Below are 14865 nucleotides of genomic sequence, written 5' to 3'. Positions count from 1 at the left end.
TCATACAAAGGTCAGTTATTTGCCACATAATTTTATCCTAGCTTTACTGAACTGATAGAGGTGGAGATAGAGACTCATACAGAGATCGGCTCCCACACAGATGGGGCGAGGGGAGAGGAGACAGTTTAAATTTCTGTAGGAAATGCTGTGTGCCTAATTATTTGCTTCCTTTGAACTGTTTTTTTTTATTCCGTGTTCATCTGGCTGTTTTGGGTTTTTGGTTCAAGTGTTATTTCTTCATCTTTTATGCTTGCTGACTCTGTGATGCTCTTTAACTTCGTTCGGGATGGTGTATCTGAACTTAATTGACTCACAGTGGAGTCAGCGCCAGTTCAACAGCCCAAGTCTGAGGATGTGCCCAGCTTTTTTTAAGGGTGGAAATTAAATGAAAGCATGGTTTCCAGTGCCCAAAGCTCCTGATCTTTTGCTCAGGGACAGTGTTGAACAGCTCTGATAGCCACTGTTCTCCCTGCCCGGTCCTTCCTGTAGGAAAGGGTGGAGTACAGTCTCCCCCTATTTGTCCTGTGGCAATAACAGGTAAAAACAGGAAAGGATGATGTTAAGTAGGAGCTCTTCATCCACTTTTCCCCCACAACCCTTTATTTCCTCTTTCAAGCAAGGAAGTTGTATCTAAATGGGTAAGATAGTAAAATATAAATGAATGAGTAAATAACCCTAGAGGGGAGGAAGTTGAAGAAGTCATTGGTAACAAAAAGAGGGACCGTAAAGAAACTGCAAAGTGATTAGCCACATGTTGGTTTTCCTCTGGAAAGTTTGGAGGAATATTGGTGACCAATCAGTTCTGTCTGAAAGTTCATGAGCTGGTTTCTGTGAGGGCAGAAACATCATCCCTGCACAGCAGGCCTGCAAGCCATCAACTGGGACATTTCCATGCGGAAGAAGAATAGTGAATGGGATGGGTGAAAGGTGGGGAAAAATTCTTTCTGTGTCAGAAGGATGCTCTGAAAAGCCAGTCCCATCCCTGTGAAACTGCCAACCCTGTGCCTAGGGCACCCTGACCTGTATATGGTGGGGACTGTGCACCACTGTGCACCAGAGCTGCCGATGACAAGGGAGGATGCAACTTAGTAACCACCCTCAAAGAGTTGAGATCTCATTTCACCAATTAGTGCGGACTTACTTCACCCAACTTTCCTAAGAGCCAATTAAAACAATGATTTAAAATAATACCCATCTTTTTTAATTGTGGAAAAGTTCAAGACATCCACAAGTAATGCCTGTCATTCACCTTCAACCAGTATTGACACAAGACCAGTAGCTTATCCTTTTTAAAGGGACCAAACTGTGTTTTAAAATACACCCAGGAAAAAGATGACTGCATAATGGCATAATTTAAGAACAAAGAGCGGGTGTACCCTTTAAAGTAGGACTTTATATTTAGTTTTGTAGACAGTGGGTTTGAGTTCCAGCCATGCCATGTGGATTTGAATTAGGCTGTTTAGCTTCTTACGCCTCAAAGGAAGACTAAATGGAGTGCATGGAACACAGGCTGCCAGGAAATGGATGGTTACTGTCATTACATGTCCTGCTACTACTACAGCAATGTCATTAGGAGCTCTGTAATCCCTACTAAGGATGTGTGACCAGGAAGGGCAGTGTTCTCAGGAACAAGAGCACATGCTACTGCGAGCTTAGCACAAAAACTCTTCTATGGTTTTCTATACAGGCCACCAAGTTATGTAATGTGTAAGGAGGTTTTGTTGCTGTGTAACCCAGTCTTGCCTCAAACTGGCGATTCTCCTGTCTCTGCTCACCTAGTGCTAGAATTTTAGGCATGCACTGCCATGCCCAGTTCTGGTGAGGAGAATTTTAATTTGCCCAGTGAGTTTATTTAATAGGTTAGCAATGGTCTCTGCCAAACTCTTCATTTTACCTGGGCTTAATGACTACCCTTAAGATAGACTGGTTTCTACCAGTAAATTGTTGAATACCTAATAGAGAAAAACTATTTCCTTTGCCACTCAATGTCTTGTTGCTATGGCCCCTGTTTCCTTGCTAGAGGCTCTGGGGCTCATTTTCTGCCTTATCTGGACTTTGTTTAACCTTCGATTTTTGTGATTCTCTCCCTTTTCACAAGCTGTGTTCTTCCTCAAAGGAGACCAGAGGCTCGTGTGGATCAGCAGGAACAAGTAGCTTTAAAATGCATATCAACCATGGAGAAAAACGTGCTGGAAAAAAAGTGCAAGTTTTTGCAGCCTGACCTGGGGAGGGCAGAGCCGGCTGGGTCTTGCTCAGTGTTTTCTTCTTTTAAAGGCAGACAGCTGGCTGGAAAGGGAGCCTAACCAGTAGAACCTGACGTGGCTACTTTTGTTCAACAGGCTGCATGAGGGTTTTTGTTCTTGTACATTGGACAAAAGGACTAGAATTTTAAACCATTCAAGCAGGCAGGTGTTCTCTTTGACAGGCACAGACTCTGGTAGGGTTGATTCCCCCTTCCTTATCAGTCAGGAGATATGTGGCTGCCATATCCTGAATGCTCGTCAGGTACCCCACATGAAGGTACTGAACACAGTCCGTTTCCAGAATGACCACATAAAGTAGATTGCATTTCCAGAATTAAGATTCAACTAATTTTATAAATTGACCAAGATCAAACAGCAAATGACAAAGTTGAAATTTCAGTCTGCCTCTTTGTTGACTAGCGTCTGTAATTCTAATTACTCATTTTGTTTTGCTTCCCTTCCCAAACCACAGCTGTGAAGCTGTAATTACATGTGTGGTTGTATTTGTGGTACTGTTGATGGTTCTGTTTTAATGTATTGAGGCCCACATTATGGACAAACACTGCCATGGAACTGCATGGGATTGGTACAAAGCTGGGCCCTTGTTTCATCTAGTTCTGGTTTCCCTGCCCAACTCCCAGCTACACTAGTTACTGGTGTCTGATGTCAAGTGCTGTGGAAATGCTCCTGGAGTTGGTCCTCAACCATCTTGGGAGATAACCTACATGGTTAGTGAATCACCAGAAAAAAATGAATGTTTCCACATTACCTAGAGTGACAGACAGCGTAGGAACCTGCTCTCAGAGAGACTGACCTGTCCCCAAATTTGGAAGCTCACTCTACAGTGAGCCAATTAGTTAGTAAAGGTTTGTTACTGTTTTTGTTTGTCATCCTCATTCTTTAAGTTTCTCTTGGAGGAAAACAGATCCTGAAGACTGGGAAATCTGTGCTGATGTAGCTTGACCTTTATGCAGTTTGAGGGGTAAGAAAGGTGACTCAGTGTTTCTCATTCAAAACCCTCCTTTGAAGAAGAATTGCTGTGAATGATGTGACGAATAGAATTGCTCTTAATCAAAGAAGCAGAAGCAGGTAGAAAACACGCATGACGAACCAGCCTTCAGCTTTCTTTGAAACTGGCTTTACTGCTTGATGGTAGAAATAGAAAGTCTGCTACAGTCTCCACAGGGCAAGTAAACCAGACTTGCACCCGGGTGCAGTAGGGTAGCACCCTCTACCCTATCCTGCATACACCCCGAGAATACAAATGCTGCTTTAGACATTTTCTCAAATTAAACTTATAAACCATGTTTTATTGTTTTCAATAAGTAGTTTGCAAAAAGTTACCCAAGCAGCCTACACTCAACACCTGAAGAAAATATTGAGTGGAAGTGGGCATTTCTGTTCCGTGTGCAACCCGGTCAGGCTCACACATGGGACTGTTGCTTGCAGCCCTTCCTCCAGCTGTAGGTGTGAGTGCTTGTTTGTCTAAACCTTGCTCATCACTGCCTAGAAAAACAAAACAGCAGGCTTCTAGTCCAGGCATTGAAAGTTCTTCCTGAATTTTTGCCCTGCCCACTGGCCCAGAGGCATAATGGGTGGGGTGAGTTTCGGTATTAGTTTGGGAAGTTTCGAGAACAGGCTGTGGGCTGGGTCTGCTGGTTTAGGGTTGCCTGTGCATTTAATCATTTTGGGCCATCGGAAGGTTGGGAGCATTGCTACAGATGGCTATGGGGAGGTCATGCCTCCTGTGCTGCCTCCTCTGGGTAACAGTGGGTGCTGCAGGGACACCTTCACAGGGTCTGGCAGGTGAAGGAATTCCCATCCATGTTGGGGTCTTTTCTGAGCACCTGAAAGGGTACAGGATAGCAAATGCAGCAGGTGAGATGTGTACTTCTCCACACCGGTTCCCTGCCTTCATTTTGACAACAGGTGAAGGTCATGTGTTCTTCTCATTGAAGCAGTTCTTTGAAACTCAGAGTCTGTCACCTGTGGCTACACGCGGAGTCATTTTCCTACCACCTGTTCCAGTCCCACAGCAAACCCATTTAGTAGACAGCTTGTTAGAAGGAACAATGACAACACCAAATGTGAAGCCTGAGAGGGCTCTTTGCTCTGGTCATAGATACCCACGGTAGTTTTGCAGCAGTCTCAAGAGCCGGAACACTGTGACTGGCAAGAAAGCCGCGTGCCCTGGCCGTCCTCTCACCCTGAGCGTCTCAGTTTGATCAGGGAGCTCAGTATGGCGGAGCCCATCTTTTTCGCTGTTGCAAACCTGGCCTCTACTGCCGTGTCTTGACCGCAGTACTGTCCAAAGGCTCCCAAACTTGAGCATGCGTTAGAATCACCTGCTGAACATGTTGAAACCAATGGCTGAATCCTACTCCCAGTCTCTGATTCAGTAGCTCTGGGGTGGGGCCCCAAATGTGAATCTCTAACAAGTTCCCAGGTGCTGCTGCTCACCCAGGAGCACAATGAGAACAACTGCCCTGGCACAGTAAAACGTGCTGTGACCTTCACAGGTTTTTCTTAATTTCCCAAAATCTCGGTTGACCCATTTGTAAAATGAGACCAATGCACCCAAAAACTTCCAAAGCACTGGATGAAAATGTAGCCCATGGAACGCTTGCAGCAGGCAGCAGGGCTTTTGCTGTTCCTGCAGGCTTGCTATGTAGGCATGAGTGTCCTGATCTCTTTACCCACTTGCTGACCCTTAGGCTCCTCTTGTTCACATGTGCATGCTAATGGCAGTAGAGGAAGTGCTAGCAGAAGTAGAAACTATACTTGGGCTGAGTGCCCAGGGCAAGGCTGAAAAGTGCTGCTGACCAAAGGTGGTTAGAATATATTAAAACTTCTGAACCTGTACACACCTACAGAGCATGGCTGCCAGCAAGCAAGAACCAACTCCCCAGTCCTCCAAACCTGCAGTCTCTCCTTATGCCTGGCCTGTTGTTGGACACTCCGCTGCCACCACAGCATTTCGGATTCAGAAACAGCCAACAGAGACACCCATTCCCCAGATCCTAGAGCTGACCTGTCGCCCTTCAGGCAGCAGGACAGTTGGCGTCCTCGGGAACTTGCATCAAGTCGCCTTGTTCAGTGGGTTCAAGGTTTTTTTTTTCTTTTTCTTTTTCTAACTAAAACTGTGTTCCCTCTTTGTCCTCTAAAGCAAATATCTGATATGAGAACACATAAATCAGTACATACCTATATTGATGTCCATTTACATTGTCTAAGCTACTAACCTATAGTGAAACTTCCAGATAACATATGCATACTCAAGACCTGTGTAATGGGTGGTCCCTGTCCAATAATGTCCTTTGCTGTTTCACGGCGTCCTTTGGAAACAACATCAAGCCTTTTCAATAACATCTCTACTAATAAAGTCCAAAGGTACTTAAAACAAATAACTGGATATTTTTTTTAAACAAAACTTTCTTTGAATATGGTCAAGCCCACTTTTTAAATTTGTTTTTTGAGACAGGGTCTCCCTGCAGCCCCAGCTGGCCTGGAACTCACTATGTAGACCAGGTTGGCCTTGAACTTACAGAGATCTGCCTGCCTCTGCCTCCCAAGTGCTGGGATTAAAGACATGTGCCACCATGCCTGGCCTATTAAGGAACTTTTTTTTTATAAAGCAACCAGTAAGCATTGTGTATGTACCAGCCATAGTCCATTTCCTAATCCAGGAATATTTTTCTATAACTGTATGTGAGGAATTCTGATGTTGCCAATTTTATTCTTTCTCTGGGCTGAGCCCAGTCAAATAACTTGGTCTCGTGACTCATCCCAACTTGAAACCTTCCTTCCTTCGCTGTCCACAGCTCTCCTTCCCCTAACTCTCCTCCCAGTGCCTTACCATCTGTCTTGGCTCTTCTTCAGCATCTGTCCTCTGCCACCTCACCCCATACCTGTCTTCCTAGGAGAACCTCTCCATTATCTTCATGCTGCAAATTCGGAAATCTGCCCTTGAACCTCCACACTCGGCTCCTCTAGGGAAAGTGATGGGGTCCCAGGCTCATTTCCTAGAGACCAATACTGAGTGATGTTCATTGGTCTGAAACTCACAGGTCTGGGGACAACTAAGGACACAGATGGGGAAAACCCAAAGCAGATCATTCTGTGAGTGAAATGGAGGGAAAGAGGGTCCCCTAGAAGGTTCTTAGTCTCATTCATTAAAGAATTTAAGAATGGACCCCAACAGAAGCTTTTACAATTTTATTAGAATGTTAAAGAAAAATCTTCAGGGCGGACAAGCTGGTCAGCTGCCTTGAGGAGGTGAATGGTGGGGAGAAGGGAAGAAAGCCATGGAGCCAGGCAGGGTTAGAGCCTGCATGGGAGGTCAGAGATGTGGCTGACTCGCAGCCACATGGCTGGGAGAAGGAAGCTTTAGAGAAAGTAAAGAAATACAAGATGCTGGGGCAACCCAAAGCTGGCCCTAGCAGAAAAATGTTTAGTAAGAAAGGCGTGAAGAAGAAAAGGAGAACTGCTTCCCTGAATTCTTCAGGAAAGAGGACAGACTTACGGAGACCTACATGACTGTGGCTGGTCTGGAAGTTGTGTGTGTGTGTGTGTGTGTGTGTGTGTTGAGGGGGAGGGAGGGTTTGCACTAGTTCCAGGCAGGAAAGGTTAGCTACCTCATTAACACACCAGGTATTCCACCCATCTTTCTATTTAGCATAACTTAAGGTGACCCTGCTTTCCTGGGAGTGGTTCCATCACCAGGTAATTGACCAGTGAGACTGAAAAAGTGGGTCCTCCAACAGATAGACTGGGGATTTTTATACTCTACCAAAAGGATCTAAGACAGAGCCAGGTCACTCTCCTATAAAGTTAAAATGTTTCTTCTTTCTGTTCAGTATTTGTTATATGTGTATCTTAAGTCCATTTGACACCAAGGGAACTCATATCATTGATGTGTCAAGAAAAGATAATAGCTTTTCCTTTGAGCTTTCTTCCACTGTTCTGTGCCAGGCCCTCTATGTTGCAGTGCATACACTTGCTCAATTCATTTGATTCTTACAACACTATGTGCTTGGTGATATCATCAACAGTTGAGTGGTTATAAAACTGAGTCATCACTAGGATCATTGAGTCTCTGGCTGTCAGTGTTCTGCTGCTTGGAGCCAAGGCTGCTTAACTTGCTGTTATGCCATCTCCAGGGGCAGCTGCACTCCAGGGTTTACAAACCCCTTTGCAACAGATGAAACTAGGGGTAAATGTAGATGAGCAGTTACAGGCAGAAGTCCAAGCTAGTTCACATCAGCTCTTGATTGGTTATGACAAATAAGATGCCCATTATGGAAAAATCAGACACCAGCTGACAAAGTCAGGTTAGGAGAAGGAGTTTATGCTTATGCTAGTGGGACATGGATCGCATATCAGCCCCTTGCTCCAGTTTTGGGGGCCCTTTATACTCATATGTGAAGAATACAAGCAAAAGGCAAATAGGGTATGTGATAAGTGGTTTACAGGAGCGCCGCCCGCTCCGAAATTCTTAGCAAACACCTGCTTGTTCCATTACCATCACATTGCAAGAGCTTTTAGCAACCATCTGATGCATTTTTTAAAATTTCCACTATGAAGGCTTGTATCTGTTAACATCTATAGTCAGCTTCGCCTAGCAAGAAGTTGTGTTGGATGAACCTTATCTGCCTGTGTGAGGTGGGAGGCAGGAAGGGAAAAGTGAGATGTGGTAGGTATTTGTGTTGATGGAGTGAGGAATACTCAAAACAGAGATGAGGTTTGTAAATAGATACATGAAGGTAACACCAGAAGAAGAAATAAATGTGCTTACTTGACAGGCCTAGAGAGAAAACTAGCCTTTGAAATAGAAGTGCAGTGTCTAAGGAATACTGTACATTTGAAAGAAAGACAATACTATGAAATAAGCTTCACATCGTTTTCCTCCGCCGCAATAGAGCTTGAGGGGTCAAAGCTCACCAAAACCGAAGGTTTTCAGTGGCGCTCCCCATTTTCTGCTTGGACTAAGTCTCTTCATTATGTCTCTGTGCACGGTATCCCTGGAGTCTTCTGCATACTCTGCTTGCTTCCAAGTTGATGGTATTCCAGGTAGAGTATATTCAGTGCTCGAGATAAACTTGACCTGGCAACTTTCTAAATTTTCAACACAACGTCTGTTGTGTAGTTTAAATAAATTTATAAGGGGTTTCCCCTGCATTCTTGTGGTACTTGTTACTCAACTTTGACTGTCTATAATATTTTCTTTACAATCTTTGGATGTATTTACTGCTCTGGTAAAGTCAGTCCTTGGGAAATAGACTCTGAGATGGTAGGGATTTACCTGCAGGACTTTTACTGGAGAATGCTCACAGTAACAAATAATGTGGAGAGGGGAAGCCAGACTTCACAGTGGGAAGAGTTGAACTGCAAAGCAATTAATTCCAAAAGAACCTTGTCCAATCCAGCAGGGAGCTCAGAAGACCCACTCTGTGAGCTTCCACTGGAAAAGAGGCATATCGTTTGGACAAGGCAGTTTCCCAGAATGAATGTGTGTCCTGGGGAGGGACTCTGGGAAAGTAGCTCACTCACTGGAGTCATCAGCAGGTTGGTCAATGGCTTCTCATTTATGAAATGGGCATCCAAGCTGCACATGACAGCATCCATTGCAGCCTATTAGTCTACTTTAATGATTTCAAACACATATGATTATTTTCTGAGCATTTTAAATAATTCCTAAAATTCAGTAGCTTTCATCTAATCTTTTATTAGTATTTATTCTTTTTCAGGGTTCTAGATTATGAATCATGGGTTTATTAAATTAAACTGTAGGTTAACTCCAAATGCCCTAAAACTGTGTTGTGAAGCAGACAGGGGAGATGGCTCAACTGATGAAATGTGGACCCAAGTTTGGGACCCCAGCACCTGTAAAAGCCACGCACTGTGATACCCAACTCTAATCCCAGCTTGGGCAGATAGAGAGAGGCAGATCCCTGGGGCTAATTGGTCAGCCAGCCTAGCTGAATTGATGAGCTCCAGGTTCAATGAGAGACCCTGTGTCAAAAAATAAGGTGGAGGGCAATTGGGGAAGATACCTGCCATTGACCTCAGGCCTTCACATATATCCCACACATCAAAACATTCATACCTACATACAACATGCACATGCACACACACATGCATACACACACGCACACATGTATGCACATGCACTGTTTTGTGAGTCTGAAATGCATGATTTATTCTCCCCTGGTCTTTTCGGTTTCTATATCACCCAATTTCCAGTTCAGGGAAGACCTTTGCTTTTGCTGAACGGAACCGTTTATGATGCCATTTTGTTATTAATAAATTCACTTAATGAGAAGGCCTTGGAAGGAGTGTTGGTTCCCCACTTTTCAGACTTTTAGAATAGTTGTGTGCTTGTAGACCCCATATTTCCTTGATCCATTCCTAGTCTCCATTTCAGCAGCAGCAGCATCAAATTACAAAGGTTTTTTTTTTAATGTATTCAGCATTGTACCTGAGATATGACCAGAGAAAGAAACAAATGATCCTTTTCTCATCTAGTTGAAAAGTCCTAAAAGGCATGACCCTTTTGACTTTTTCGAAATATGTATGGTTCCATCTTATATACATGTAAAAATGTTATATAAAATTAAGATTTACCATATGTCCAAAGATTGAAATTAACCCCTCTGCCGAAAGAAGCTCCTGGTAGATGAGTAAATATGGCTGTGCTGCTTTCATTTCATGGCAAAGTTATCTCCTACACAGAAACAGCCACTGCCCTCGGACACCATCATGTACATTCTGGGGCTGTTTATGAGTGCTGGTATTTATGCCAAGAATTCTGCTGACTACTGTCCCTATTAAATGGTTTAAGATATTTTTATATTCTATAACAATATGTGTTACACAAACATTTGCTACATAATAGTACTTCTGTCTAGAAAATGTGCAAGTAAAGACCTGGAATGGAAAACACGGTGAGACGTTGTGAAGCAAGCCAACAATGACTACAGTGGAGGTGCAAGTTCTCTGCCCAAAAAGTTGCAGGAAAATGGACAGGACACCCTAAGCTGGAAAACAGAACAAATCAGGGCTGAGGAGATGGCTCAGGAGAAGTCTCTTACCGCCAAATCTGACAACCTGAATGTAATGATCTTAGGATCCACACGGTGCATGGCAAGAACTGACTCCTGCACGTTGTTCTTTGATTCCCAAACACATACCATGGCATATGTGCATACACACACACACACACACACACACACACACACACATTAAACATAAATAACAGCAAGAATGAATTTCAACCACACTGTAGTGTCAATCTCACCCTAAAGAAGTCCTGAGAATGCGATCTTTGTATATTGCTTGCTGCAAAAACATCTCCCATAACTTAAATTTATTCCTACTTGGTAAATTAAGCTGTGTGACTTTCAAAGTGTATAAATCTTTGTTTTAAGATCTGAGATTAGCATAGTAAGAAATTTCTTTGGTCTAGATGTATGACAAAGGTAGGGTTATCTCTAGGATTGGTGATCTCTCCAGCCATGTGTATTTGGCTATGTTTAGAGTGCCACACATGAGTCCCCCCATTGAGAGGGCTTTAAGTTCAATTAGATAGCTATTGATTGTCCCCTAGATATAAGCACCACTACGGCACCAATAGAGTAGTTTGCTCTGCCAGTCATTGTGGTCATCAGGCTTTACAGCTGGATTGGACCATTGACTGATTTTCTCCTTTAACAGCTTGCTTGGTATCCTCTAGAACCATAAGAGCTAGTCTTCAGGGAGGAGGCTTCCGAGTCAGTTCCAGCTCCACTGCTTCAAGTCCTGTGTCTGAAGTATGTCCTGTCTTCAGCAATAGGGTCTTACTTTCAAGTTCTGGGAGGAAATTAAGAACTGTAGCAATAACCTGTGTTATTCTGGGAGTCTCTTAGACTACACTGACCAACACCTCAAAGGGAAGTTTCTCCTGTCTAGCACTGTGTTTCTTGTTATAGAGCCTTCAGGTATACACGTGCACTCATATTCAGATGTTATGTGTGTATTTTCAGGGGACTTTTGAGTTAATACATTTCCCTCTGGATTTTCACACCATCTAAACTTTATATATCTCTCCTCTCTCTCTCCCCCTATCTAACCTCCCTCCTCTCTCCCCAGTTAAAGTTACCCACATTTTCCCCTTAATAATGCCTATCTTTTTACCCCCATGGTTCCTTGTATGTCCTTCCATCCTTCCTGCCCAGTTGAATACTCCCATTTTTCCCATTTCCCCCTTGGTAACATGTTTCCTACTACCCCCCCCCCCCGCTCTTCCTTTCCCTTTCCCTCCATGGTTCTTTCCATTTTCCTGGCTCCTGCTGTTACATCAGCATGTATACTGACATATAAAGGATTGGTGCTAAGATCCACAAATGAGGGAGAATATATGTCACTTGTTTTTTGGAGTCTGTGTTACTTCATTTAATATGACAGTTTCTAGTTCTATCCATTTATCTGCAAATTTCATGATTTTGTTTTTCCTTACTTCTGAGTAGAACTCCATTGTGTAAACGCACCACATTTTATTATTCATTTGTCGGTTGAGGGACATTTACATTGTTTGCATTTATAAACTATTATGAAAAGCACAGCAACTAGCATGTTTACAGACAAGTGTACCATACACCACTCATCAAAGAAACTCCTTTTTGCAACAGATGGAGGCTACTACAGAGTTCCACAACTGGTCACACACAGAGAATATATGTCTGAGAGATGCCCAGCCCTGAGTGACACATCTACAATGCAACCTTTACATCTAAGGCTCATGGAACATAGTGGAACAGGGGGTAGAAAGAATACTAATACACCCCTCAACTCTCACAGGGGAAGCTTCTTCATACAACAAAGTGTGATGTACAAAGAAGGCCACAACTGGTCAAATTTTTAGAGAATAAGAGCCTGCAGAGTGTGTGTCCCTGGACACAACTCCAATATCAAACCTCACTCACCCATGGCTCAGGGACCATGGCAGAAGAAGGGGTGGAAAGATTGTAAGAGCCGCGTTGGTTCTTAAACATAAGGAAACAGGCTTTCAGGCCTCTGGGAACTGGCTCATATGAACTTGCAACAGTAGTGACAGCATGCACAAGAATCCTTGCTGACTCAATCAGATAAAAACCCATCACAGAATTGGGGAAATGGGCAACCTTAGCCAACGAACTATTGGCAACCAGTTACTGTGGGGTGAGGGAGAGTTGATCTTTATGGGAGTGATTCTAGATGGGATGACTGGATTTCAGTGGATGAACTTGAACTGAGGGACCGCTGGGTATAAATGTTTGACCTGATAGGCCTTAACATCTATAACAAAGCACATGAAATCCTGTGAGGAAGATGTGAGAGGGTACAATGCCTCGATTGATGTTCCCTCTAGCCGGATGTGTCAAGTTGACAATTCAAGCTATCCAGCACAGCTCTAGACCATATCTGTACATCCCCATCACTGGACTCATCACATATGCTGCTTAGAGGGTTCAGGAATTATTGGATGCATGTTACATAACACAGAAACATTAGCAATACTTTCAGTTTTATGACTTTTTAGTTGCTTAACTTTGGCATGCTGTTATTATAGCTTCAGAGACCCTACTTTCCTTCCATAAGTTATTCCAACTGATTAGTCAATGACCTTTAAAATATATAGAAAAGCTATTTCCTAGAGCATCTTTATAGGATTCATTTTCTGTCCCCTTTTCTTATTGAATAAGGAGCTACCTCAAGTATAGTATAGTCCCAAATAAACTTTTCTCCACATCCCAGTATCTAAACCTGCTTCTTTATGTATTTTCTGTTTACTTAATAGCACTGTCATATACAGAGTGGTCTCGGCCAGAAAGCAAGGTCATCACAGTTTCTACCTATGCATCCTACCACCATACCCCCATCACATCAGTCATCTCCTTCTTCCCATCTGTCACTGCATCCCGGTCCTTGCCGTCAAGACTTCCTACTCCAGACCATACTAAGATACATAGCCACCATAAACATGTTAAATGCTTGGGGACCATTAGAACTTAGTTTACATTTGTATTCAGTTGCTTCAGAGGATGAGACTGCAGTGAAGAAGAGCTGTTGCCACCTTTGACCACTGAAAAATCTGGAGCTATGCCATGCTCAGCTCGCTTTCATAGCTCAGCACAGCAAACATTCAGCAATGAACTCTGACATGCCCTATACACATTATCAAAGACACTTTATGGTCCAAGCATGCCTCTTAGGGATTTCTATATATGTTATTCCAATTCTATGTAATCTCACTGAGAAGAGTTTGGGTCATTAGTATTTTCTTCATCTTACCAAAACTTCTAGTGGGTCTTTTCATACCTGCCTGCCAATAGGCATTCTCCTTTTGCCATAATTCATAATATCTGAGGTATTATTGTGGTTTTATTGATTATACTTTATCAATAGGAATGAAAAGCAACTGAATATTGGGTAACCCAAGCAGAGCCCACAAACAAAGGCACGGCACTGAGGGCATGCTCCTCAATGAAGGGGACTGGAGTTACCCACCCACGGAACAAAAAGCAGACAGAAATCTCTCACATTTGCGGAGATTGGAGAAGGAGGTTTCCCTTGAGGAGCACTTACACTGGTTTGTTGTCCAAATTCATACTAACCAGTTTTTTAAAAAGTTTTAAGCAGAGTATTTAAAGTCATTTCTGTTTGGCCAACACAGCAGGCTTCCCCTTTGATCTCTAAAGGGGGCGGGTTTTAACAGTCTGGCTCTCCCGCTTCCTCTCCAACTTAAAAAAAAATCTTCCCACCTTCTGCACCTCCCCCTATAAAAGACCCCAGCTCACCACCCAGGGACAGACATTTTCCCTGCCCAGAAGGGAATCTGTCCCAGGTGTTCCTTTGCTAATAAACTCTATTCCACTGGAGTTTTATCTGTGTCCTGGTGCTTTCCCCTGATCAACCAGATTCATCCATTGCCTACTTTACCTGTCAATTTCATGATGGCAATGCCCCTAGATTATTGGAGGAACGAGGTACAAATCAACTCTGGAAGACTACACCTTCAATTTAGGCTAAGTAACTGTAAGATAGAACCTGGTTTGAGAGATGCCAGAATATGGACATGTATGTGTATTACATTAGATGGAATATAGTAGTGATAGGTTTCAGCTGGAACCTTAGCCATGTGACTAGAGACCACATTTTCCAGCCTTGTCTGCAGCTGGTGTCTGGAGAGGTGAGTCCTCTCCTCCATCTGTTTTCCCCCACCTAGAAAGTAGCAGGAAGGCAGTGACCTCCCTGAACCTGAGGTGCAAGGTCCCTGTTAAAGAGGCCTGAGGCTCATCATTCAGCCTGGATCTTCCATAGCCTGAGGCTTGGAGACATGTCTTTTCCCTGAGACACATGTTTACAAGGTCCCTTGTATAGCAATGGGTCAGACAGCAAATATTTTATGCTTTTCTGGCCATTAGATCTCTTGAAACTGTATAACTCAGCTCTTATAGAAGGGACACAAATATGCACAAAGGGAAATGAGGGAGTGTGGCTGGGTTTCTAGAAACCTTTCTTTACCAAACAAACAGCAGTTGAGATCTGACCCTCTGAAGAAGTCTGTGGCTGACCCCTACATCACCCCGTCCACAAGTTCCAGGCA

The sequence above is a fragment of the Nannospalax galili genome, unplaced genomic scaffold (genome assembly GCF_000622305.1).
Source record: "Nannospalax galili isolate Female #2095 unplaced genomic scaffold, S.galili_v1.0 scaffold930, whole genome shotgun sequence".
NCBI classification, from domain to species: Eukaryota; Metazoa; Chordata; class Mammalia; order Rodentia; family Spalacidae; genus Nannospalax; species Nannospalax galili.
This window is presented reverse-complemented; position numbering follows the sequence as displayed.